The 25,426-nt window shown below is 38.6% G+C and overlaps 1 long non-coding RNA gene across 1 annotated transcript in view; it reads left to right on the top strand.

The window, feature by feature from the left end:
• The first annotated feature begins 13,233 nt into the window (after positions 1 to 13,233).
• LOC122808029 overlaps positions 13,234 to 25,426 on the top strand; it is a 195,484-nt gene continuing 183,291 nt past the window's right edge. The window contains exon 1 of the long non-coding RNA XR_006365765.1: positions 13,234 to 13,468. This is a non-coding gene — a long non-coding RNA (uncharacterized LOC122808029). The remainder of the gene's footprint in view (positions 13,469 to 25,426) is intronic.

Below are 25,426 nucleotides of genomic sequence, written 5' to 3'. Positions count from 1 at the left end.
ATCATATGAAACCCACATTTAGCGCTTTCAGCAAGTCTTTTAAATTAAGACTAATATTCTTATTTATAAAATAAATGGATATTAGTATTCAAAAGTGTGCACACTGACTGGACACCTAATCAGTGTGTTCATTGCAAATTGAGCATATTCCAGCCTGTCTGTTGAAGTCTTATTTAGCAGTGGGCTTTCTATTATAATATGCTGTTTTAGTTGACTAATTAAACATTTTACCTTGGATAGGGCAGAAATGTAAGGAATATAAGGGACATTCTGCAAAAGTCTGGACAGCTAAGGCTTTTGATTACCAGTAATATGATAAGTCATACTATCTGTAACCATACATCTCACCTGGACAGACTTTTTGCAGACTGTCCCATGTTTTCCTCAGTTTTTTTGTGGAGTACAATGTACAATTTGGGATTTTCTGTCAAATCACTAAATATTTTTGTCAGTTAATAATGCAAGACATTACAGTTTCATACTTTCTCTGAAACAGTATGATGCCAAAGACCGTCTTTCTATCAAACATTTTATATGAAAACTGAGTACAGAGAGAGAATCCATTCATTTTTCTTGCACTGCCCTGATTTACTGTATATACAAGGGTATGCATGTGCAGTACATCAGTATGCAGTCTAAGAAGCAGAGGAAGAATAAAGTGGTGTGATACAATGACATTATTTAATAGAGGTAAGCAATTTCTTTCTTGAATAATGTTATTGAATAATAATAATTCATTGCTGTGTGTGGGTATATCAGAATTTACCCACAGCTGGCATTATTTAATCACTCAGGCCTCATCTTTGTGATCAAACAAAACCACCTGTGGGTAAATCATGATATGCCCACAGTCATGGATTATTTCTAAATTATACATTTTCATTCTGAAATGACAGTATTAAACAATGTCATAAAACAAATGAACAACTAATAAATTAGTATTACATTTGTTTAATGATAATATTACTCTTGGAGAGAGAGAAGGCTATCCAGGATTGTACATATTTCACTCTCTGACTGAAGCCAGTCAACTTGGATTGTCTGTCAGTAGCAGGTCATGAATGCATATGGTATGGACATTAGTAGTGAGCACCTTGAATCCTGTTTTACTTGTGTTCTACACTGCCTGTTTGAAGCCCAGTATTATTCTCGGTCTCTCTCTCTCTCTCTCTCTGTCTCTTTCTTCCTTTCTCTTTCAGTGATTTATGAACCACTACAGTGGCTAGCAGAGAGGCAGATTCAGACACAGGAAAGGTGATGGTGGTGTCCATATTCCAGTGACTAAAGCACTTAAAAGTTTCAGCTGACCTACAAGCCAGATAATGTACTTGTCTTGGTCACTCTGACAATGCAGCTAAGGCAATCTGAAAATGCTCCTAACTGAATCAGTCTCACAATGCTCCTATTTTAGTCAGTCTGACAATGCACATATCTCAGGGAGTCTGACAATGTACTTACTGCAGCCAGTCTGACAATGAACCTATCTCAGCCAATCCTTTCCCTGTATTACTGGAAGCAGCAATTGAGACATAGATATGTTGTTATATATTGCTCCTCTTCTGGGGATCTGTCTTAGCTGAGTTTGTGAAGTAAATACTCATATGTCTTGGTAATAAGCATTGGATCATTACAGGTCTAAACTGGCATAAACTCTTGAACCTCAAGATATACCATCATATAACTAGCCTTATCATATACTAAATTATCTCCTGTCCCAGCAAACCAAACCCAGTCACTGAGAATAACTGAGACTCACTGGGTGGAAAGCGATGATTCCATTAAAACAATTTCTCTTTCAAAACTCCCCATCGCCCAAGTCTGAGTAACTACTGGCCAATTAGGCTCAGCCTTAATGGTGAGAAATGTAAATCTCTATACATAGTGACTCTGAAAAGATTCCTGTGTACACCAACTAGTTATATCTTTTTGACAGAACTCATTTTAGCTTACTGGATCATCATCTCCTGAGAAAGTAGAACTACCACATATCTGGATAACTCAATTGACTACTTATGACACTTTCAAGAAAAATACCACCCTGTAATAGAGAGAAGTATCAGAGGAGATATTGCTAACTTAATCTCTCATCATATCAAACAGAAAATTAAATGTCTGAAACCGTTCTATTTATTTTTTTTCCTGGTTGCCACTGCTAATGAGCCTTCCCATCACTTGACAGTTCCATGCATTCTCCATGGATGAGAAGTGGTTGCAAAAGACCACCATCCAAGTAGCCTTCAGTTTTTTTTTTTTGCATTAATCTTCTGTCAAAATAATTTTCTGTGCCTGACGTGCAGCTTGCAATATTGGCCCTTTGATGCATATGTGTTTTCATGTATACAGCATCTGTCTATATTTTGTTCAGTTTGCTAGATAAGGACTGCATGCCCAATTCTTTCTCAAACCCCATAACCTGACTTCTGTCTGGCAATGTATCCTCTAACATGTGCAGGTATATCTCACAACTGACCCCCTCCCCAGGATTAGCAAGAAGACATTGTCTTCTACATTGCCATCCCTCCAACTAGTCAAATCTTAGTCATCCAGGTCATAGTCATGTTTCATTCAGAGAAGCTGTCTATACCTCATATAAGCAAAACTGGAGCCAGACAGTTCAGTGTAGCTTACCTGAACTAAGATATGAGTGCAAAGTGGAAATTAGGGTTGCTAGAATCACTTAATGGAGAAGTTAGCAAAACTAGCTCTTTCGAAGCACTCAGAAATTGTGGACAAATCATATTGACATCTCAGGGCAACTACAAAATACTGGTGCACAGCAGCTTATTACCAACAAGCAGCCTAGAATGATTATGCAAAAATCAGCAGTACTTTTGTGCCCTCTGCTATGCAACTACCAAATCTTTACTTTCAGATATCAATTACAACTCCTTCCCTAATAACATTCCCTTTTCATCTTAAGAAAGAAATACCAGGGCATACATCATCAGGGCTGTAGATAAGACAGCTGACCAGAGTCCACCTGATTCCACTGAAAAACTACTCAGATTATTTAAACTGTGTGCACCATGCACAGCCTTCCTACTTACGCACTCAGACAATTGAATCTTATTCACTAGAAAAGTGCCTGTGAACAGTATATACTACTTCCATCCATGAAAGCAACCCCATGGGCTCTATAAGATGATAGGCCTATCTCTGCATTGTTTCCAAACAAAAATTTCTGAGACCCCCCCCTTCTATCAACAGCTTAAAGACTACTTAAGATCCTGAAGTATGTCTGCATAGTATCTGCATGGACACATGCAGGACTGCACTACCACTATTGTCTTTCTGTCTGCTATTAATGCAGTTTGTGCTGACAAAGGACTCTTTGCAGGTGTGCATTTCACTGACCTGAATAGTGCATTCAGTATGGTGCACCACACCCTTATTTGGCTAAACTGCACAGAAACAGGCTCAGCAATTGTGTTCTAAGCTCATATAGTAATTATTTCTTGGAGAGTATTTACCAAACACAGGTCAGTGAATCACTCTCTACACCTATTATAATTGCAAAGGGAATACCAGAGAGCTTGGCCATGAGTCCACTCCTGTTCTACATTTATAGCACTACCCTTCCATGGGGAACATTGAAAAGAAATTCATTTATATGCTGATGAAATTGTCCTTCTTGCAGAACATGCTAACTAATGTCCAGAGCAAGAATCTTAGATCAGGACATGATCCAATTAAAACAAACAAAGAAAAAAAAAACCACATATAAAATTTGATATAACAAATTCACTGTTCTCACTGACACACATGAGAATTACAAACCGGTCACCTGAGTGAAGATTTTTAAGCATATAAACACGTATTGGATTTCTCCCTCTCCTTTAAAATATATAGGATCTATATAAGTTCTTCGAAAAACCTTTCCACCGAACGCTACATCGTCGACGTGTATTCAGCGAAATTCACTTCCACTATTCGCTGAATACTTACAGGACAAAGACATAGTTGGCCAACTACACAACTTTGCCCTTTTCTCCACTGTAGTGTGATCTCGGAGTTGGTATATTTAGTTGGCGGGGTTTGGGGGGTGCATCCCCCCACATGGGTGGGTTTGGTTTAGCGAGATTTGGGTCTGCTGGGTTGTGGGGCAAGTATTTGTTTTCCCTTTAAGTACTCTGAGAATTGTGGAGGTGAATTTCACTGAATTGGGTCGATGATGTAGCGTTTGGTGGTAACATGTTTTGAAGAACTAATGTAGACCCGATATATATCTATATCTATATTTATATCTATATCTGTAGCTATAGCTATATTTTTATATCAGTGTACTGCAAACAGATGGTGACAGTTGTGTGGGACTGCATAATTCTTGGGAGAGAGAAGTATGCCTTTTCCCTGATATGTGATCTCAGAGTTAATATATATAAGTAGCAGGGTGTGTGGGGTGCACAGTCTACCACATGGAAGGTGCAGGGGGCTTTCCCCCCATACAAAAATGATGTTTTGTGTTTTTATTTTAGTTTAAAGATTGTATGCAAAGAGGTTCATTCTCAGCGCATGTGTGTTAATGTGTTGACATTCGCTTTGTTGACCTTTTCCAATCGACATTTAGAAGGTCAACATATGGGTTACTTAATGAACATGAGTATACCTATATATATATATATATATATATATATGTGTGTGTGTGTGTGTGTGTGTTTACTCATGCCTTGTCACTTTGGCACATAGACAGTTTTATTATGGGGGAACTCATCTGTATACCTCGATATAGACTCTAGATTTTTACTTGGAGAAATTCCATTAAAAGACTTAAAGGGTGAATATAAAGTAGGAAGTAAAAAGGTTATCACTAGGATTACAATTCACAGAGGCTGGCAAAGTATTTCAAGAGTGTTCTATGAAGAAAGGAATGCTGCTGGCACAGAAAATCCTGAAGGAGTTTTATGGGAAAGTATGTCTTCAGATGGGGTATGTGGGGGCATGATCATTTAAGGTTTCTTCTGTAGTCCCTGCAGGCTTCACATGGGTCAGGTGAGTAATGACTGCTCAGTCAAGAAATGTGTTGGTTGGGATTCTTTGGTTACAGAGATAGGCAGAGAGTTGAAGATGAAGAACAACTGAAAGTGTTATAAGCCAATAAGTAAACTCTCCTTCCTTAAGTTTAAATAAGTTATTTTTTTAGATATTTTGTTATGTTCCATCACCCTGCTCCCACAGCCATCAGTTCCCCTAGCCAGAATTAGGTCATTCACTTCCCATGACATGGTGGTCTGTGACATGGGGAGGAGAGGAGATGACCACTGATCATGGCCATCACCTGGTAAGAGTTAAAAGATATTTGAATTCTGCCCTGTGCTGGCAGAAAAGAACTGTATAATTCCTTGTAAAGTGTGTCTGTGCTGATGCATACTTCCATAGAACTGTGAATCCTCATTTAGAGTGCTATGCAGTTGTGGGTGGGCACCCTACCTTTGAGTCATGTTAACTGTTGCCATCTCTGTGGACTCAATGCCACAACACCCTGACCTCATGTAGAAAACAGGAAAAAGGGGGTTGATGATGATAATGATGACACTACCTCTGAGTCACTTCTGTGAGAGCTGCACTTCTGGGCATTCATCTATATGTTGCACATAAAGTGGGAGTGTGCCAGTCCCTTCCTCCAGGATAGGCAAGCTGGTATCAGCTAACCACTCCTACCTCTCTCCAGAACTTCCTTCAGTACCCTGGCTTGTGAATAAATCGAGATTATTTGGGGTACAGCTAGGGCCAAAACCTACATAGTGCAGAACTGGTACTAAATTCTTTACATGTTAAATTCCCCAGCCTCAGGCACTTCAGTGGATACATGCTTGTGAATCAAACAGGGAACATTAGGGAGCAGTTTATGAATGTAGTTTATCTAGTGGTAAGCATAGCTCACGGCCAAATTCTTAAAACCCCAGAATTAAGTTTTATGAAGAATAAAACTGCGATTCATTGACAGTTGTGTAAGCTTCATGCTAAGCCTCTATGATTTAAGCATGTTAGCAGGTTTATCATCTATAAACATGTAATAGACAAGCATGTGTTGTATAGTCATGTAAATGTTAAATGGTAATATAGTAACACTCAACATACATAAGTGACAAATGACAACACAGATCGGATGACATTTCATGATTTCGAGTTTTCCACTGGTAAACTTGCATACATCTCGGATAGCATTATAATGGGCATGCTTACATGGAATTACAAGGCAAAGTAACATAACAGTAATTCAACAGCACCAACACACGAGAAAGTGTTTTAACAGAGGACCATTCTTAATTATACTGGTCTGACATCATGCCATACAGTAAGAAATATTTTATGGAAGCCCTCATCAGCCATTAAGCTCTATAGTGTGACAACATTTTTGCAATAAGAAAGAAATGTTTGGCTGAAGACATGCAAATACAGAGCAAAATTATTTTGGAAATAGTTATTGCCTGTGAACAGTGAATGACATAATAAAAATTCACATCATGTTATTTTCAAACACATGCCAGGACAGATATCAGACAGATGCATACCAGTCATGAATGCCAAAGAAATATGCATATTGGTTGTGTAATGAACAAAACCCTTAAAGGGCTTACAGCACTTTCCTAAGGGTTATGGATGCCCTATCTTTTAGGACAACAGCCATAAAAAGGCGTCACTCTGACTGTGCTATAACTATTGTTTATATGTAAGCCACTGATGTCTGACAAACAGATGTTGTCAGATTCAAATCCCTGCCTATGATACTAGGCTCTGAACAGACCTCTGTATTGACTGCATGTAGATAGCAATGGAGGCTTTTACAAATAACTGAAATCAATGTGTGCAGTAAGAAAGAAGTTACAAATATAATTTGAACAATCTCATTTAATCAGAATGTTGAAAATGAGCTATACATATTACTGTCCACAGTATAGCATCAGTGCTGCTATGCCAAGAAAGTTGTTTCCATCATGTAGTACAAACACTATCCCAGAACTGTGTAGGTATGCTGTACAAGCCAGTACTCAATACACATGTTACAGGAGGACTCACAGCATGATATGCCCTTAATAACCATTTCACTGCCATGAAGTCACAACCTATGATTATATATCATTATCCAACATAAAAATGGATATGGATATTTAGATAAAATGGTGTTTGTGTAACATTAGTACCTTCATATAATGTTGTCCTTTTCAGAAATTTAACAGCAATGGATGTAACTCTACAGACTAATGACGAGTAGATAAACTGCAAGTGCCACAGTGAGAATCTTAACTTATTCCCTCCAATGGAGCTCTGGAAGTTTGCACTGTAACTTCCAATGGGCAGACCCTAAGCTTTTTGATAGAATAGAATTATGTTTGTACATTTCAAACAAATGTTCATATGTCTGGAAGCATACAGGTTACTAAAAAGTGTAAATTTCAAACTCTTTTTACTGTGATAGCATTCTTTTAAGTTCTAGGTCTTAAAATGGATTTTATAAGTCACACTAAATACAGTAACTATTAAATTTGTAGTATTTTGTATACAGCTTACAATTTCTCAGCAACTGCTTAAGTTACACACATATTGCCATACAAGGCTAAGCAGTTCTGATTGTGCAACTTAGTTGAGTTATTTTAAAAACATGACATTTATGAAAATATAAATAAATATTATCTGAGCAACAATTAATATACTTACCTGCAGAAGACAGATATCAAATATCAATGTAGTCATGTTTGCCACTCTATAATCTTTAAAATAAAACTATTTAATACTTTATATGTAACATGGCTTTGTAATTTTTAATTTGAACATAAACAAGCAGTATCTGATACCTAGAGGTGTCAGTAGGATGTAACTGCAGATGCACCTGGTGGGGTTACTCGGCTGTAATGAAGTATGAGACTCCACCTATGCTAACCTATTACATCATGTTTGTCATAAACAAATGCTTTGAGATAAAAGGGATGGGGACCTCTCCCACTGTAAATGTACACATCATGACTGTGATGGATACCATTCATGCATTACTGTAATACTGTATAAGGCTGCACAATGCTAACAGTCCCGGACTATGGATGTTGAGCCTGAGCATTTGACTATAGAAAATAGATGATATTATTGAAAATGAATGTGCCATGGCAGAAGTGTCACTACAATTGTGAGATATGTCATTATTTCAAGGCATTACACCATGTTATTTATGCAAAGGATATGTTGGCCTGTAATTGCTGTACTAAAGCAACAACATACAGAATGTTGTCTCATGCACTCTTGCCAGAGAAGAACACTTATTACCTATGTTATGTAAGGAAAATATAATCACATGTCATCATTACTATGAATAAAAACATTGCTATGTGAGAAATTATCATAGCTTTTTGTAGAAGGATACATCTATACGTGCACAGAGCAAATGAGTTTGAAAACAGTGTTAGCAAAATATAGAGTGACAGTAAAACTGACACAATATAGTCTGAGCAGTAATGGCTGGATTTGAATTAACTACTTAAGATCACAAGTCACAGACTACTGTGGGAATCACAAGCTTCACATGACATGTTGCAGTACAACTGTGACAGTGCACAGTTGAATGGATGGCACTACCATTGTTTATTAGCTGGGTGTTTATGCTACAAAGGGGTTGAAAGGCGCAATAACACAGTGCCGATACACATCACATATGTATTTGAAGACTAGTACATGCATTATGAGACTGAAAGACACACATAGCTGGCCTTAAACATCTTACTTTTGTACACAATGTACAATTCACAGTATCAAGGTCATGCATCACAAGATAAGGCACACTACAACTGTGAGATATTGCAGTTATGGTAGCATTATGCAATCATTGTGTTGCCAAAACGTTATTTTCCCTGGGGATGCTAAAACTGACACAATGTAGTCTGAGCAGTAATGGCTGGATTTGAATTAACTACTTAAGATCACAAGCCACAGACTACTGTGTGAACCACAAGCTCCACATGACATGTTGCAGTACAACTGTGACAGTGCACAGTTGAATGGATGGCACTACCATTGTTTATTAGCTGGGTGTTTATGCTACAAATGGGTTGAAAGGCGCAATAACACAGTGCCAATACACACCACATATGTATTTGAAGACTAGTACATGCATTATGAGACTGAAAGACACACATAGCTGGCCTTAAACATCTTACTTTTGTACACAATGTACAATTCACAGTATCAAGGTCATGCACCACAAGATAAGGCACACTACAACTGTGAGATATTGCAGTTATGGTAGCATTATGCAATCATTTTGTTGCCAAAAAGTTATTTTCCCCTGGGGATGCTAGAAATTGATAGTTTAACACTTTGCCACTTTAAATATATCTCCTAAGAGGAAGTGTAAATAAAGGAGGTTGTGAGGTAGCCAACTGTCTATTACAGTAATCACAAATTACTTAAGTGAGGATGGACTAGAACCACCTACCAATCTGGTTACACTACCTGTACAGCACATTATCAGCAGACAGAACCACAGGAAAATACTGAGTACAAGTGAGGCATACAGCACCTATAATGGGATGACATCAGCAGTGCATTGCCAAGGAGATGCATATGATAAAATGACTTTTACAGCCATCTGGGGTTGTAACTTTTTGGCACTAAAAATGTGTGTATACCAATTCTGAATTTTTTTAAAGTCTCTCTCTCTCTCTTGCGCACATGCGCACGTGCACGCACGCATGTATACACACACACACACACACACACACACACACACACACACACACACACACACACACACACACACACACACACACACGGAGGCATAGAAGTTAATCATTGCTCTGTTTGAACCTCCTATATGTCTAGTTACGTATTCCAGACAATATTATAAGAAATGTAAGCACCACATGAAAAGTCTGTCGTGAAAACGGTGAGGGATCTCTTTAGAAAGAATAATGTCATAGGGGTCTTGCAGTGAAGTTGTTGCGAAAGGATGGATAAGAGAATGATGGAGTCATCTAGCAGTTTAAAATGTTTCTGCATAGTAAAATACTGTGTTGTAGGACATGCTTTCATGACTCTGTACACTCTTCTCACACACACAGTTCCCACATTGATCTTATAATCTAATTATATAATCAAGAGGGAACAGTATTAGTTGCAAGTACCACAGCAGAAGTCTGACTCTTAAGGGGGAGAGAGTGCTCTTTTGACAGGATAACCTCTGCATTGTGTTGCAGATAGGATGTTTCTGTTAAAAGTGTAATAAGGGAGCTGTGTATTAAGTTAAATGAATTCCTCTAATTGGAAATGGGTACAGCACTGACTGTTACACAAATAATTTTCCCATGCTGTGCTTCAAACCTCCTGTCTATCTAATTATAGAATCTATAGAGCACATAATTAGTCACAAGTCCTACAGGAGATGTCTGATCTTTAAAGGCTGAGAGTGCATGTTTGACAGGATGACCTCATCAGTGTGTTGCAGAGAGGATGTTTCTATTAAAAGTGGGATAAGGGAGCTGTGTGTAAAGTTAAATGAATCCCCTCATTGGAAGAGGATAGAGTAAAGTGTTTTACATACACAGACATTTCCCATATTGAATATTGAACCTCCTACTTATCTAGTTGTACAATCTATAGAGCACAGTGCTAGTTGAAAGCACTTCAAGAGAAGTCTGTCTCTTAAGGGAAGAGAGTGCACTTTTATCAGGATGACTTCACTCATGAAGTGCTGAGAGGGCATGTTTGACAGGATGACTTCATTAGTGTGTTGCAGAGAGGATGTTTCTGTTAAAAATGGGATAACAGAGCTGTGTGTAAAGTTAAATGAATAACCCTCATGGGAAGTAGTAGATACAGCACAAATTGTTACACACACACACACACACACACACACACACACACACACACACACACACACACACACACACACACACACACACACAATTGAACCTCCTACCTTTCTAGTTATATAATTTAAAGAGCACAGTACTAGTTGCAAGCATCACAGGAGAAGTCTGACTCTTAAGGGAAGAGAGTGCACTTTTGATAGGATGACTTCATTAGTGTGTTGCAGAGAGGATATTTATGTTAAAATGGGATAAGGGAGCTATGTGTAAAGTTAAAAGAATTTACCTCATGGGAAGTAGATACAGCACAAATTGTTAGACACACACACACACACACACACACACACACACACACACACACACACACACACACACACACACACACACACTTAGAATTGAACCTCCTATCTATCTAGTTACACAATCTGTAGAGCACATTATTAGTCACAAGCACTGCAGGAGAAGTCTGACTCTTAGTGGAAGAGAGTCCACTTTTGACAGGATGACCTCAACATTGTTTTGCAGAGAGGATGTTTGTGTTAAAAGTGGGATAAAGGACCTGTGTGCAAAGTTAAATGAATTCCTTTCAGGGAAATAGATGCAGAGCAAAGTGTGTTAAATATGCACGCACACACACACACACACACACACACACACACACACACACACACACACACACACACACACACACATGTTTCACACATAGAGAATAAGCCTCCCACCTATCTAGTTGTACAATCTAGAAAGCAGAGCATTATTTGCAAACACTGCAGGAGAAGTCTGAATTTAATGATGTGAAAAAGCAAATTTGTAATTGTTGAAAATCTACTGTCTGAAACAGATGGTACTGTGTGTGATGATATGAGATAATGCCATCTGTGCCAGGGAGAGTAGGGCAGTACACGTGTAACATATTCCAGTATAATTAGCTATTGACTATTATACTGACTTGTACAGATGGTTGTGTTAAAAATGTATTTGTAAGGGACCTGCTGGGTAGAAAATAAATATGCATGTATGTCAGACAGTATTATTATAACTTGTCAAATGAATATGTTTTCACAGAGAATCCTGGAAGGGTGGACATTTTTGAAATTGTTTTATAGCTTTCAGATGCTGCAACAGATCTTAGCAAAGCTCTGGGTGTATTGGACCGGAGCCAGGCAACAAGATGCGATGTCATTCTATAACCAGCACTGAAACAATTTTCTTTAGATATTAGTGAAAGATATTTGAAACTCTCACAGCAGCAGTTCTTTGGGGCTTGACAGGGAAAAATCTCACACAGAAATCTCACACATTCACACAGCTCATCTTCCCTTGTTGGAGTAAGCAATCCAGCACTCATCATTTTGCCTTGCTTTAGTAAGTATCCAGGGAGCAGTAATTCTTTAGTCAGTCAGGAAAACATACTGAGATTAGTTAAGTATTGTTTTTCTACTTCTGTGTGAATGTATCCAACTGTATTATTTTTATATATCCAGTAATTGAAACTCTGATGTTTATTGTAGATAAATATTCAGTATTCACATGCTTTCTATTTTATTATTTATTATTAAATATTTCAATACCTTTCATTGGAGCTGATCCTTTAGAGAATGATTTTAACATTGTGAGAGCACTTATGCTTATTTTAGTGACACTGTGGCTGCTCCTGAAAGCTTTGCTGCATTGGTCACACTCCACCATTTGTATTAGTATTCATTTTGCACAGTATAATTGGGTACCCTTGCAAGAGCCTTAGAGTAGATGACTGGTGGCAGCGTTGTTACCTCATATTCTGGGCAGGGGGTCACAACTGTTAAATCTGTGACAGCCATTCCCATGTGTGCATGTGTATGTGTGTAAAATCAAATATCCAAGTGTGTGTGTTAGTTACTGGGAACAGGGATAGAGAGCTCCAAAGTGGTCAGTGTGGAGTCTTGTTGGGTCCCAGAGAGAGAGAAAGATAGTCCAGCTCCAGGTCTGGACTGTGCTCCCTGTGTGCTCTAAAGGGAAATTCTGCTTGGTGCAGACAGCTGCATTTGAAAATATATGTGCATCTATCTTTGCTGTTAGTGACTATTCCTCACCTGTGTCTGTTGTGAGGATTGAGGCTCCTAGATTGCTGGCCTGGAGTAGGGACAATGTCACATATTGGTGACAGCTGGTGGTATATTAATTGAACTTCAGTAGCCTGTAGGCAGTTGTCGCTGAAGGTGTGTGTACTCTAAGCAGCCACAAGGTAAACATACAAAGTTTCATTTTTACAACAGTTTTATTTATTTTTGTTAGTTTAGTTTAGTCAGTGAAAGCACACAAAGATGTCAGCAGAGGATTTTGGCAAGCTGACAAAGAACCAGTTGGCCAAGGTGTGTGAAGCCAAAGAACTGGTGCATGCTAACCTGACTAAAGAGGAAATGACTTCAGCCTTAGTTACAGCAGCAGCATGAACCAGAATCCTGAAAGACAAGCAGTCTGGTGATAGAGATGTGCAGCTCTCAGAAACAGGACAGTTCACCTTTTCATCAGAGGTCTTGAAAATCCCTTCAGAGTTAAAGAGACTTGAACTGGAGGCCAAATGTTTGGAATTAGAAAATGAGAGACTTCAGCAGGAGAAACAGATGGAATTAGAATCAGCAAAGGGTCATGGAGGTAACGTGGAAGGGAATAAACAAACCCCAGAAGCAATAAAGGTCAGTAAATTTCTTCCACAGTTTACAGATGGTGATGATTTTTATTCATATATTTGAAACAGTATGCAAACAGTATAATGTTGACCAAGGGCTATAGGTACAGTTCCTGAACCTCTTACTCCATGGTAAAACTGTAACTGCTGTTTCTAAATTGTCTGATTATTTAAACTATGATAAAATTAAATAATGCTTATTAGAATGTTTTAAGTTAACATCTGAAGCTTACAGGAAAAAAGTTTTGTGAGCATATACGCAAGGCAGATGAAAGTGTATGTGATTATATTGCTGAGTTAAGCACTTACTTTCATGGGTGGTTGAGTGGGTGTCAGATTACCACTTTTGAAATGCTGGCAGACCTTTTGGTGAGGGAATAATCCCTTAGCACTTTGCCTGAGGACATGTGAATCTGGTTGGCAGACCAGGAGTGCAACTCTTCAGATGAGCTGGGGAGAAAAGATGATCTCTGTTTTGCAAGAAGGGCACCACTGCACAAGAAGGGGATACCCAGTGCTCCACATGGATATAAGGGACCCATGGTTGGCAACCTAAACCACCCCAACAGAGTTCATCAGTAACAGGTGAAGCTACTAGTTCAGGTACACTGCCAGGACCAAGGGTTAGATGTTTTAAATGTAACCAAAGGGGCTATATAGAATACAAATTTCCACTGAAGCAAGGTAGGGAACACAAGCTGAGGGAGCCAACAAATGGGAATAACAGTATGCCAGTGGTAAGTTGTGAGGAGGCAACAGGGGTACCAAACTATCACTGGAGTTTGTATCCTATCTTAGTGGATGGAAGACAGGTCACTGCTAAGAGAAACACAGCCTCTGACATAACCATTGTGAAGCCTGCAGTGGTTAAAGAGGAGCAGTACTTTCTTGGGCAGTCCACTCCAGTCAGAGCTTTAGGAGGTAACCCATTCCAAATACTTTGGGCCAGGTTTCACCTTGCATGGAAGGGTGGAAAAGGAAGCAAGCAGGTAGGTGTGGCTGAGGATATCCCTGCAGATGTTTTGATATGGAATGATTTGGATAGTGCAGTACCTTGTGTGTATGCAGTTATATGCAGTCAGGCTTAGAAACAGGCATATGGATCTGGTAGCTTGGGGGAGACCCCGATCTCCCCCAACAGACCCCATACCTGAAGCTGGGGGATGGTGATGTGGCCATTTCAGGGAGGCAGCTACCCTGTAGCAGAGATTAAGAAAGTGAGCCACAGCTGCTGGTAGTTACTGATCTTCCCATGGACTGGGTGACTGTAAGGACAGAGGTAAATGGTAGTATCTAGGCTGACAGTGAGGCACCACTGTCAGATGATACTGGGCTACCTGTTGAAAGGGAGCTGGGAAGGGTCACAAAGGAAGAGGTGAGACAGGTTCAGCTTTCGGATCCTACCTTATGAGGCTTGAGGGAAGTAGCTAAGTAGGCACCTGATTCTTAATGAAAAGGGGAGTCTGTAGGGTTCCTACTGAATTGTCAACAGCTTAGGTTGTCGAATGCTTAATCATAGACACCTAAGAGTCAAACAGTTACAATAGCGAATGGCCACATCATCGAATTCTTTCTTCAGGAAAGAATTCGCTTGACCGTTATCAGGGATTTGTCCTTTCCCCAATGTAGATCAATCTAGGAGTTGATATATTTAGTTAGAGGGGGTGTGGGGGGGGGTGAAGCCTCCCACTATGTTTGGGTGTGTTTGTTTATTTTGTTTACAGATGGCCAGACAAATTCTTTCCTGAGGAAAGAATTTGATGATGTGGCTGTTCGCTATTGTTAGCTTTCGACGCTTATGTGTCGATGTTTTAAGATTCGACAACTTAAGCTGTCAATGTTATGATATAGAGGCAGTCTGTATACTGGAACAAAGGGTTACTGTATAGAGAGTAGACCCCTGAGGGAGGGCTAGAGGATAAGGTAATACAGTAGTTGCTAGTGCCAGATACTACTGTCTGTCGTTTCTAGCCATAGTTCATGACATTTCTTTTGCATGTCATATGGGCATAAAGCATACCAAGAGACATATTATGCAGAACTTTTATTGGCCTTTAGATTTGATTTGGGATGGGTGGGAAGGTAATTGTGAATCCCATAAGGATTCTGTTGTGTGATATGTCCTTAACCTCAGGACAAGGCTTAAGGAGCTCATGGGCTTAGCCCAGGAGAACCTGGCAGCAGCACAACAGAAAATGTCTGGTATGACAGGAATGGTCAAGCACGAGAGTATGCTGTGGGACAGCAGGTTATGGTGCTCATTCCTGTCAAACACAATAATCTGCAGGCAGCTTGAAAGATACCCTTCAAAGTGGTAAGGAAGGTGAGTGATGTTAATTACATGGTAAACCTGCTAGGCAGGGGGCAGGGGCACAAATTGTACCATGTTAACATGATGAAGCCTTACCATGACATTGAACTGAGCATTTGCAGTGGATAGCAGGAGGAGTCTGAGGGGAATCTGGTGACTGATTTCCTCAGTGAAGCTCGGACTGACATCTCAGTGGAAGTTATTCAGGCATGGCCTGCCCCTGTTACCAAAATGCATGTGAGGGCATTGTTGGGGACAGCAGGGTACTATAGTACAATAACTGATCCTGCCACAGACTTGACAAAGAAAAACAGCCACATAAGGTAGTGTGGATCCCAGCCTGCAAGCAGGCATTTGGAAAGCTTAACAGGGCATTGGAAGGATCCTCTGTGTTAGCCAGTCCAGATTACAGCAAAGAATTTGTTGTGCAGGTGGATAATTCAAATCATGGGGCAGGGGCTGTTCTCAGCCAGGTTTCCTCAGAGGCAGAAGAGTACCTATTTGTATATCTCAGCCATAGACTCCAAGCCGGGGAGGAATGTTATGCAGCTGTAGAAAAATAATTTCTAACCACAGTATGAACATTGTAAAAACGTCAACCCTGTCTGTATGGAAGAAAATTCACTGTGGTCACAGACCACAATCCCTTACCATGGCTACATCATGCCAGCCAGCAAAATGCCAAGTTATTAAGGTGGAGCCTGGGGTTGCAGGTATATGACATGACAGTGTGGCACCGTAGTGTGGTCAGCAATGCCAATACAGATGGGCTCTCAAGATAGGGTATGGGTTAATTTATTCCCAGACAGGCCCATTTCCCTCAAGCAATATTTTTCCAGGATCAGTTAAAAAACTAGCTTGAGTCTTTAAAGGGGAGAGATGTGATGATATGAGGTAGTACCATCTCTGCCAAGGAGAGTAGGGCAGTACATGTGTAACATATGCCAGCATAATTAGCTGGAGTTGTGCAAATAATTTTATGTCATTTGACTATCACATGGATTTGTACAGATGTTTGTGTTAAACAAGTATTTATAAATTTGCTTGTGCTAAAATGCATCTACAGTGGGACCTGCTGGACAGAATAGAGATATACATGTATGTCAGAAAGAGATATACATGTATGTCAGACAGTATTATTATAACTGATCAAATGTATATGTTTTCACAGAGAACCCTGGAAGGGTGGAAGTTTTTGAAATTGTTTTATAGCTTTCAGATGCTGCAATAAATCTTAACACAGCTCCGGGTGTATTGTACTGAAGTCAGGTGACAAAATGTGATGTCAATCTATAACCAGCACTGAAATCATTTTCTTTAGATATTAGTGTTCTCACAGCAGCAGCACTTTGAAAGTCAGGAAAACATAGTGAGATTAGTTAAGTATTGATTTCTGCATCTGTGTGAATCTATCCAACAGTGTTATTTTTATACCTCCTGTGGCTGAACTTCTGGTGTTTATTGTAACTAAATATTCAGTAGTTTCATGTTTTCTATTTTATAATTTATTATTAAATATTGCAATACCTTTCATTGTAGCTGGTCCTTTAGAGAATATGTTAACATTTTGTGAGTACTTATGCTTACTTTAGTGACACAGTGGCCATTCCTGAAAGCCTTGCTGCATTGGTCACACTCTACCATTTGTATTAGTATTAATTTTACACAGTATAATACACAGTATAATTGGGTACCCTTGCAAGAGCTTTAGAGTAACTGACTGGTGGCAGCATCATTACCTCATAGTCAGCCTTTTGTGTGTGTGTGTGTGTGTGTGTGTGTGTGTGTGTGTGTGTGTGTGCGTGCGTGTGTGTGTGTGTGTGTGTGTGTGTGTGTGCGTGTGTGTGTGTGTGTGTGTGTGTGTAAAATCAAATATACAAGTATGTGTGTCAGCTACTGGAAACAGGGACTGAAGCTCCAAAGTGGTCAGTGTGGAGTCTTGTTGGGGCTTGGAGAGAGAAAGAGAGTCCAGCTCCACATCTGGAGTGAGCTCTCTGTGTGCTCTCAAGGGAAATTGTGCTTGGTGCAGATAGCTGCATTTGAAGATACTATCCCTGGGATTCAATAAACTCTATGCAGGAATAGTGCTATTCCTGCATAGAGTGGTTCGTGTCCATGTAACACAGCAGCGTGCCTTTCATATTCATGAAGGCACACTGCTGTGTAACCTACACAGACATGAACCATGAACGAGTGCAGGGGGCATGTTCAAGTAATTCATGGACATTGAACATGCCCCCTGCACTCAGAAAGTGCCGCATGGCACTTTCTAATCATGATCCAGCATAATATTAGAGAATTTCTCTAATATTATGCCAGTATTTTAGTGTCTGTGGACACTGAAATGAAATAAATGATCATTTTACTGTCAGCGGATACTGAAATAAATACGGCAGCAGGAAAGCAATGCAGGAGGTGTGTGACAGGTTCTGTGACATCCCCCTGCATTGTAAAAGTGCTGTACGACACCTCACAACCTGCTAAAGCAGGAAATGTGTACAAAGGCACAAATAACGGGGGATAAAGCCCTGAAAAGGGTCACATATTACATATTAGAATAAACTAGGTCCTGTAAGGAAAGAACAAAATCTAAAATAAAGAAAGTATATCTTTGAAACATAAAATAAATATTCTTGGTTAGGAATCATAGTGAAGAGACTAACTAAAAAATAGTAAATCCAGTAAAATGGTTCTAAAATTGGTAACCTAAAAAATGCACAAATACAAAACAAAAGTTTCCAAAAACACACAAGTAAAGCAAGTGCAGTTAAGCTCATTCTTCAACCCAAAAGCCAAAAACAAACAAAAGTATATAATAAAAAGAACTTTTAATAGCTAGAGCTAGCTTTTAAGAGTTGCCGCCAAAAAGCTTCAAAAAAAACTTCAACAAAACAAATTAAAACAAAAGTATTTAAATATACATTCATTGAATTCACATGACATATAGTTAATTGACTTAAACTAGTTTCATTTACATATATACAGAAATCCTTCTGATATACTTCTAAAATACGTTGGATAGAATTAGAATACCAGTAATACAAGGAGATCGGCTGACCTAAGATTCACATAGCTTAGAGTTTGAGACCACTTCTAGCAGGGCAGGGATGGCTAACTGAGCTTTTTCCTTTTACTTTTTCTATTAAACTATTCTCAGTGATATAGTAATAAATTGCTTAACAAGATAAAGAGATAGTAAGATGTTATGACTTGAAGACCTTTACATTTACACTGTTAGATAGGGAAACCATTTTTTTTTTACTGGTTACTGGTTAAGTGTTATTGTTGGCTTCATTCCTATTCAAGAACTTAAACTAATAACCTTGGATATATAATCAAGAAAAGATGTTACTTTTTAGAAGTGTATTCTGGACCTACACTATTTTATGAAGGGAGGATTGTTATATTTGACATCTTGTTTATTTTGAACTTTTATCTATGAAGAAGATTTATTATTAGAAGGGCAATTTTCATTGGAAAGCTAACCTATTTACATGTGCAGGCAGATACTATGATTGCTTTTTCCGACTGAATTTCTTTTTCAATATGTGGTTACATTCCAGAAATTTCCTTTACTACTTCTTTATCTCAGAGGAGATCTTTATCTGGAAGGAGATTGAGTTACTCTCTCTTATTGGTGATTTGGATTTGAAACTAACGGATATTAATTATTCAATTATTAAAATATCTTTTATTATTCCAATATAACTAGATGATTACCTATAAATTTATATTTAAATTGGGTTTATTAAATACATCTGTGATATAGAAACCCTGTTTTAGACCACATAGTATGCACCCCAGATATGTTTTGAGAACATTATGAAAGGGCAGTTTATGCGAAAGATATGCAGTTGAGATGTAGCCTTGTGGACATCATGCCCTTGGTGACATTCCAAAGAGATTGAATCACTTACAAATAGATTTGATGAGAGTATTAAGAAATAGAGAATAGATAATCAGGGAATTGTGTTGAGAAGTAAGTAGTGGCTAACAGTAGGTTGACAAAGGAAAGAAGGATCTGAAGCAGTTATAGCTACGTGCAGGGGGTGATAATGTGTTAAGTTCTCCTTATTTTACTCTAGAGAGATAACCAAGAGGAGATATATAGTATATAGACATTGGGATTGATTGGATGGATGACCAAATCTTAGAAGTAGTAGGTGATAATTTGTTTTTCTATATAAAAAAACCCAATCTAAAAAGGACCTTATGCATCATCTTTAGTAGAACAAAATGTTACCAAACCAGAAGATGAGACAACATAATACAATATCCTGTCAACCAAAAATCAAATCAAATACAATATACAGTATCCAACTTTCAAACAATAAACAACATACAAAAATTTTTTATTTTACTACTGGCACCAATTGCACCAGTAGTTGTTTTTATATATTGCTAAGTGCGCGTGTCTCTTGTCCGGGTATTTATGCATAAGTGTGTTTCTTGTAACTTAGAGAATGTATAAGAGATGATGTTTACAACACAAGATAGCATCTGAGAACATGTTTACAACATTGACAGAGCGTTAGAATAACAGGACCTCCACCATTACTTTTAAAAGTACTACAAACAAAATGTTGAACCTCTCAGAGGACAACATGTTGTTGATTCACTATTGAATGTGAAGACTGAGATGGATTTAGAGCTTAGAGTGGACAAATTCCCTGGTGTCAATGATAGTCCAGGTTAAACCATTACTACTGTCAAAAAAGGGTTTTAGGACCCCACTTAGTTATTTTCTTTTCCCACCCCTATACACACAGTACCTTCTGTCTCTCCACATTGTTCACTGAGGTGGATACTGAGCCCCTCTTTTCCCAGGTTTTCCTGCAGGCATTTTGGAGTCTTCAGTTTTACCTTTACTGTAAGTTTAAAGTTTTTAGTTTACACTTTTATGTTTTGCCCTTTTATACACATACCTACCTGCACTACTTTTAATTCATGTACTATCATGTATCTGAACCTATCGTATATGATATACTATAGACTTATATGAGATATTTTATTTTTATTACACTATTAAATTATATTTTACTTTATTTCCTTCTTTTTTTACACTATGGATGTTTTATATGTTTTATAACTTTTTATTATTTTTCATTATAACATTTCACTATCTCATTTGTATTAGATGTGTATTTCATAGATGTGTGATGAATTAAGTACTCTTAGCTATTAAATGTATTTTATGTATTTATCAGAAGTATTTCAGTATATATTTAAATGAACTAGAGTTTAAGTCAATTAACTAAGTGTCATGTGCAACTCATGTGCACCCCATTGTCTCTTTATTTGTATATTTTTGTTTTTTTGGCAGTTTGTGAAGTTTTTGAAAAGCCAAAGTAAAAGCTAACCTCTAGCTAGCTATTAAAGTTCTCTTATTGATTATACTTTTTGATTATACTTTTGGGTTGAAGAACCAGCTACATTTGCAGCTACACTTTGCAGCATACTACTTTTATGAGCTGAAAAAGCTGTTTTACTTTGGAAACAGAGGTTTGCTGTTTTTGTTTTTGTTATTTTACATTGGGAACTGGATTTTACTTTGCTGCAAAGCTATCATTTTTTTTGGTTAATTTACATATTACATATTGCCCTCACAAACTTAGAAAGTTGATAGAAAACAGACCATGCATTAGCATGAATTTCTGAAGGATAGAAGTCTGAAAGTCAAATGTATGCCAATATTCCCTGACAGCAGTCCATGTGGACAGAGGCACAAATAATGGGGGGACAAAACACTAAAAATAGGGGCACCACTTAAATATTGCCCTCACAAGCCTAGATAGTTGAAAAAGGATATGTATTAGCATGAATCTCTGAAGGATAGAAGCCTGAAAGCCAAATGTATGCCAGTTCCCAACTGCAGTCCTCAATGACTTGTCAGAATACCACAATACTCACTATATAACATAATAATATAATAATATTATATATGTTTTTTCTAGGTTAAGGAATGTTTAAGCATAGCTAAGCAGGTGTGCGTGTTATGGCCCTCTGCTTACCATAGCTTAAAACAACCTATAGGAGAGAAATACAAATATACAGCTAAAGCTCCCAAACTGAGATAGTGTAGTGGTTAGAGGCCTGGCTTTGCATGCAAGTGTTCATGGTTTGAGTACCAAGACAGGCAAGTTAGTTTTATATGGGAAAGCACTGTTAAAATTATTTTTTTAAAACTTAAATGATGTAGTAACTGTTTTGTCAACCAGGGTAGTGTAGCTGGTATAAAATGGAAGTATGAGTGCATATAACATGTGAAACCACCCATGTATACACAAGTGTCCCATACAGTATAAGCAAACCCCTTGCCAATGTACGGAAAGCACATAGAGGGATGTCATGTAAAGTAAATCATATACACTTAATAAATGAAGACAGTATTCTGATATATTTAATTCCCACCCACCCCCACTACCTCTAGATTTATTGCCACTTAGTCACTCCCACATCTGCTAGCTCCCATCACCTTCCTGCTAAGTTAATTATTCCCCATACCCCATCTTTCTTCCTCCTTTGTAGTGGCACATATCAGCTCCCAGCTGCTTCCTTCTATCTTCCATTATTGTAACTCATTTCACACTATCATCTGATAGTGCACTTCCAGGTACATAGTTCCTCATCTCTCTAGATATGTGATACTCCATACTACTACCTATCCTATTAGCCCCATACCTCCAAACCTTATATGAAACCCAACCTCTCTTAGGATTCCAAGCCCCAAAGGCACACACTAACACTCCAGAAGCCAAACATCCCACCTTTTATCATATCCATAGTACTAGGACATATCTAACATCGTGCTCTCACTCCCTACACACTATCACCAGGAAAATCAGCCCTAGACTCAAACATTACTATAAAATTGTAGATAAATTCCTGAAACTTATCTCCAAGCTTAGACTTAGTCTATTACTTGATGGGGATATGCACCCTAACCCTAGCCCTGCCAACTCAGGCATGTACTCTCCCTCTACCAGAAACCTAAGCCTCAACCCTACAATTTCCCGGCCACCCAACTCTCTCCTAACCTGTCATCTTAATATCAGAAGCATCAAAAACAAGGTGCATGAACTTCATGCACTCCTTGCTGATCTCTCCCCTGAGATTCTCTGTCTATCTGAGACATGGTTAAAACCTACCACTACTGATAATGAAGTACTACTCCCTGGGTATAACATAGACAAGTGGGACCGTGCTTCCAGAAAAGGGGGTGGGGTAGCCATACTCTACAAATCTGAGTTGATTGTAACTACGGATGTCATTCAACCACCTCAGATTAACAAATTAGAGATGCTAGCCACCAAACTGCAACTCAAGAATAGTAAATGCATTGATATAATTTGCATGTACATTCCCCCAGGTAATAACTACACTTGAAGATACGTTACACTGGATATCTAGTCATTACCCTCAAGAAACCTTACTTCTCAGAGACTTTAATATAGATTGGGCCACCTGTTCTTCAGAATCCCCTACCACCCATATTAACTTGCACTCATTCATGCAAGTTATTAACACCCCAACTAGGACAGGCAAACCCAACCATAAAGAAAGTATACTCGATTGGGTACTCATTAATAGTCAGCCTAACCTGTATACATTTGGTACCCTCCCTGATAGTCTAAGTGATCACCATCTCACATATGTAATCAAGCACAAAGTAACCAATCCCCAACAACCCTTACTAAGAAATGTCAGAAATAAAAAAAAATTTGACTCAGCCAAATTCCATCAAGAATTAAATTCTTGCAATTGGTCTATACTAAAACTTCTCCCCTTAGAAGAAGCAGTATTGTATTTTAACAAAAAATTCCTTGGGATTCTTGACTTTCACGCACCCACTTGCTCAAAGAAAACTAAGGCAAAAGTTGCACCTTGGCTTTCAAAAGAGACCAGGCTCAAAATTAATCTCAGAAATAAAGCTTGGGCTTTATGGCGAACTACTAAACTCCCTCATGATCAAATTAAATACAGGCAACTTAGGAATGAAACTAAAAAACATATACTACTTGACAAAACACAATACTACTGCAAATTACAAACAGATAATCAAAATAACCCTCAGAAGTTCTGGGCAGGGTTGAATAATCTACTACACCCTGGTCATACTACTACCCCTGTCCCAGCTGCCTCCACTGATAAACCCCCAGAAGCAGTCTCTGACAGTTTTAACCGATTCTTTACTGAGACAATCCAAGCCCTAGCCAGCCAACTGCCTCTTAGCTCCCACAGCCTAGACAGTCCCACCCTTAAAAATCTACCTTTATTTAGCTTTCAACCTGTTGCCACATCACTTATCCGTACCTTAATCAGAAAACTAAAACCCACCACACTCTCGGCTGACCAACTTCCGGCTGAATACCTACAAAAATCAGCTGATGCCATTGCCTATCCAGTGTCATTACTTATCAATTGCACCATAATAGAAGCAAAAATTCCTGATATCTGGAAGATATCCTATGTAATCCCTCTTCATAAAGGAGGTAGTTCTACTGAACTCTCCAATTACAGGCATATAGCTATATTCTCTCCTCTAGCAAAGATAATGGAAAAATGTATTCAAAACAGTTCATGCACCACCTAATAAACAACCACCTCATGGTAGATACCCAGCATGGCTTTAGACCTCACCATAGCACTACCTCAGCCCTACTAGTCTTTTCCAATACCATAACCCTCAGTCGTAATAATAACCATATTTCTTCAGCTCTATTTTTGGATCTGTCCAAAGCTTTTGATATGGTGGATCACCAGCTATTAATCCATACCCTGCAATCACTTAGTCTAGATCCCAAAGCCCTTCAATGGTTTAATTCCTACCTAAGTGGTAGACAACAGGCTGTACTTTGGCAGACCAAACTCTCTACCCTGCTACCTAACACCCTGGGAGTACCACAAGGTTCTATATTAGGCCCACTGTTATTCTCCATCTTCATCAATGATTTGAACACTGTCATACCTAAAGTCAGCTGTATCCAATATGCAGATGACTCTGCACTGATTTGCTCAGCAACATCCCCTACAAAGTTACAGTTAGCTACCCAGACTACCTTTAACACAATAGAAAACTGGCTTACCAATCGTCGCCTGATACTGAATCCTAAAAAGACTAAAATGCTGTTATTCCCACCAACCCAAAGGTCTAGCACCATTAACTTTACAATTAAAGCAAAGGATAGCACAATCTCACCTGACCACTCTACAAAACTACTAGGTGTCACTATCGACAACAACTTAAAATTCGACCTACATGTTAACCAATTGATCAAAACCATCAATAAAAAACTAGGCTCATTGTATAGAATAAAGAGCTTCCTGACTACTCCAGCCAAGGTTGCCATTGCTCGATCTCACCTTCTCTCTACTCTCTTGTATGCATCCCCTCTTCTCCGTAATACTAGTAAGACTGCACTGAACAAAATCACTATCTGTTATAATCACATCGCCAGGTTTGCGAATGGGCTGACTTTCAGGACACATCATTGCATCAATCTAATTCAGCTTGGATGGCTTGAACTACCTAGTCTAATATTATATAACCAACTGATTATGGCCCACAAAATTATATACAACCCTGAAAACACCCCTGCACTCAAAAATCTAGTCACCCTGTATAACAACCCTAGACCATTGCATTCTTCCAGC

The sequence above is a fragment of the Protopterus annectens genome, chromosome 8.part0 (assembly GCF_019279795.1).
Source record: "Protopterus annectens isolate FY-2018-M chromosome 8.part0, PAN1.0, whole genome shotgun sequence".
Classification (NCBI taxonomy): Eukaryota; Metazoa; Chordata; order Ceratodontiformes; family Protopteridae; genus Protopterus; species Protopterus annectens.
The sequence above is the reverse complement of the archived record's forward strand: the minus strand, read 5'-3'. Positions and strand labels throughout refer to the sequence as shown.